Here is a 3710-nt window from a genome sequence, read left to right as displayed (position 1 = left end):
CTAATTTGATGATTGAGTTGGAGGCGTGCATGGCCACGCAGTCATGGGTGAACAGGGAGTACAGGAGGGGGATGAGCACCCACCCTTGTGGGGCCCCAGTGTTGAGGATCAGCGGAGTGGCGATGTTGTTTCCTACCTTCACCTCCTGGGGGTGGCCCGTCAGGTCAGTCCAGGTCTCAGTTCCACAGGGCGGGGTCGAGACCCAGGGCCAGGGCCTCAAGCTTAATAATGAGCGTGGAGGGTACTATGGTGTTGAAGGCTGAGCTGTAGTCAATGAACAGCATTCTTAGGTACATTGTCCAGATGAGTTAGGGCAGTGTGCAGTGTGATTGTGATTGCATAGTCGGTGGACCTATTGGGGCGGTATGCAATTTGGAGTGGGTCTAGGGTGTCAGGTAGGGTGGAGGTGAAATGGTCCTTGACTAGTCTCTCAAAGCGCTTCATGATGACAGAAGTGAGTGCTAGTCCGTGGTTAAAAGCAGTGGTTTGCGCTTTTCGTTTTGAACGAATGCCGCCATCTATCCACGGTTTCTGGTTAGGTGTCACGCCCTGACCATAGAGAGTCCTTGGTTCTCTATGGTGTAGTAGGTCAGGGCGTGACTAGGGGGCGATCTAGTATATCTATTTCTATGATGGTGCTAATGTGGTTCCCATTTAGAGGCAGCTGTTTATCGTTGCCTCTGATTGGGGATCATATTTAGGTAGCTATTTCCCCACCTGTGTTTTGTGGGATATTGATTGTTTTGTTAGTGTGTTTGGGCACTACGTCCTCACTTTGTAAGTTTTGTTAGTTTCACTTAAATAACTATGTGGAACTATACTCACGCTGCGCTTTGGTCCGCTCATTTCCAAGATCGTGACATTAGGGTAGGTTTTAGTAGTTACAGTGGGAACAAAATCGCCTATGCACTTCCTTATAAACTCACTCACCGAATCAGCGAATAAATCTATTTTTTCTCTGAGGCTACCCGGAACATCTACCAGTCCGCGTGATCAAAACAATCTTGAAGTGTGGATTCCGACTGGTCAGACCAGCATTGAATTGTCCTAGTCACGAGTACATCCTGTTTGGGTTTCTGCCTATAGGAGGGGAGAAGCAAAATGGAGTTGTGGTCAGATTTGGCAAAAGGAGGGCGGGGGAGGGCCTTGAATATATGGCGGGAGTTAGAGTAGCAGTTATCCAGTGTTTTTCCAGCGCGTGTGCTACAATCAATATGCTGATAGAATTTAGCTTGCCTTGTTCTCAAATTAGCTCTTTTTAAATCCCCAGCTACAATAAATTCAGCCTTCGGATATGTGGTGTCCAGTTTGCAAAGAGTCCAGTGGAGTTCCTTGAGGGCCGTCGTGGTATCGGCTTGGGGGAGATATACAACGCAGTGACAATAACCACCAACACTAGGGTAGCCTAGTGGTTAGACCGTTGGACTAGTAACCAGAAGGTTGCGAGTTCAAACCCCCGAGCTGACAAGGTACAAATCTGTCATTTGGCCCTGAACAGGCAGTTAACCCACTGTTCCTAGGCTGTCATTGAAAATAAGAATTTGTTCTTAACTGACTTGCCTGGTACAATTAAAAAATTAATAAATCTTGGGAGACGGACGGCATTTGATTGTGTGGAATTCTATGTCCGTGGAACAGAAGAACTTGAGTTCCTGTATGTTTTTAAAATTACACCATGAGTTGTTAATCATGAAACATACACCCTGACCTTTCTTCTTCCCAGAAAGATGTTTATTCCTGTCAGGGCGACGCACAAAGAATCCCGGTGGCTCTACCGACACCGACAGCATGTCCCCAGAGAGGCATGTTCTCTTGAAACAGAGTATGTTACAATCCCGGATGTCTCTCTGGAAAGCAACTCATGCACTCATTTTGGCTACCTTGTTATCTAGAGACTATACCTTAGAGAGTATTATACTCAGAAGCTGTGAGTCGTGTGCGCGCCTCCGAAGTCTGACCAGAAGGCCGCTCCGTCTACCTTTACGCGGCAACATTGTTTTGGGTCAGCCTCTGGAAACAGTTGGAATGCCTTGGGTGGTTCGAACAAAGGATCTGCTTTGGGAAAGTTGTATTCCTGGTCGTAATCCTGGTCGTATTCCTGGTCATATTTCTGGTCCTATTTCTGGTCGTATTCCTGGTCGTGTTCCTGGTCGTATTCCTGGTCGTATTCCTGGTTGTATTCCTGGTCCTATGCCTGTTCGGGGGTATCCTCGGATGGGGCCACAGTGTCTCCTAACCCCCCCGTCTCAGCCTCCAGTATTTATGCTGCAGTAGTTTATGTGTCGGGGGGGCTGGGGTCAGTTTGTTATATCTGGAGTACTTCTCCTGTCCAATTCGGTGTCCTGTGTGAATCTAAGTGTGCATTCTCTAATTCTCTCCTTCTCTCTCTCGGAGGACCTGAGCCCTAGGACCATGCCCCAGGACGACCTGACATGATGATTCCTTGCTGTCCCCAGTCCACCTGGCCGTGCTGCTGCTCCAGTTTCAACTGTTCTGCCTTATTATTATTCGACCATGCTGGTCATTTATGAACATTTGAACATCTTGGCCATGTTCTGTTATAATCTCTACCCGGCACAGCCAGAAGAGGACTGGCCACCCCACATAGCCTGGTTCCTCTCTAGGTTTCTTCCTAGGTTTTGTCCTTTCTAGGGAGGTTTTTCCTAGCCACCGTGCTTCTACACCTGCATTGCTTGCTGTTTGGGGTTTTAGGCTGGGTTTCTGTACAGCACTTTGAGATATCAGCTGATGTACGAGGGGCTATATAAATAAATTTGATTTATTTCTGGTCGTATTCCTGGTCGTGTCCCTGGTCGTAATCCTGGTCGTATTCCTGGTCGTATTCCTGGTCCTATTTCTGGTTATATTCCTGTTCGTGTTCCTGGTCATAGTGCTGGTCGTAATCCTAGTCGTATTCCTGGTTGTATTCCTGGTTGTATTCCTGGTCGTAGTGCTGGTCCTATTCCTGGTTGTATTCCTGGTTGTATTGCTGGCCGTATTGCTGGTTGTAGTGCTGGTCGTATTCCTGGTCGTAGTGCTGGTCCTATTCCTGGTTGTATTCCTGGTTGTATTGCTGGTCGTCTTGCTGGTCGTAGTGCAGGTCGTATTCCTGGTCATAGTGCTGGTCGTATTGCTGGTCGGATTCCTGGTCGTATTCCTGGTCGTAGTGCTGGTTGTATTCCTGGTTGTAGTGCTGGTCGTATTCCTGGTCGTAGTGCTGGTTGTGGTGCTTGTCGTAGTTTGGGTCGTAGTGTGGGTCGTAGTGCTGGTCGTAGTGCTGGTTGTAGTGCTTGTCGGATTCCTGGTCGTATTCCTGGTTGTAGTGCTGGTCATATTCCTGGTTGTAGTGCTGGTCGTATTCCTGGTTGTAGTGCTGGTCGTATTCCTGGTTGTAGTGCTGGTCATATTCCTGGTTGTAGTGCTGGTCGTATTCCTGGTTGTAGTGCTGGTCGTATTCCTGGTTGTAGTGCTGGTCGTAGTGCTGGTCGTAGTGCTGGTTGTGGTGTTTGTCGTAGTGCGGGTCGTAGTGCGGGTCGTAGTGCTGGTTGTAGTGTTGGTTGTAGTGCTGGTTGTAGTGCTGGTTGTAGAGCTGGTCACATTCCTGGTCGTAGTCCTGGTTGTAGTGCTGGTCGTATTCCTGGTTTTAGTGCTGGTCGTTTACCTGGTTGTAGTGCTGGTTGTAGTGCTGGTTGTAGTGCTGGTTGTAGTGC

The sequence above is a fragment of the Oncorhynchus masou genome, unplaced genomic scaffold (assembly GCF_036934945.1).
Source record: "Oncorhynchus masou masou isolate Uvic2021 unplaced genomic scaffold, UVic_Omas_1.1 unplaced_scaffold_1113, whole genome shotgun sequence".
Classification (NCBI taxonomy): domain Eukaryota; kingdom Metazoa; phylum Chordata; class Actinopteri; order Salmoniformes; family Salmonidae; genus Oncorhynchus; species Oncorhynchus masou.
This window is presented reverse-complemented; position numbering follows the sequence as displayed.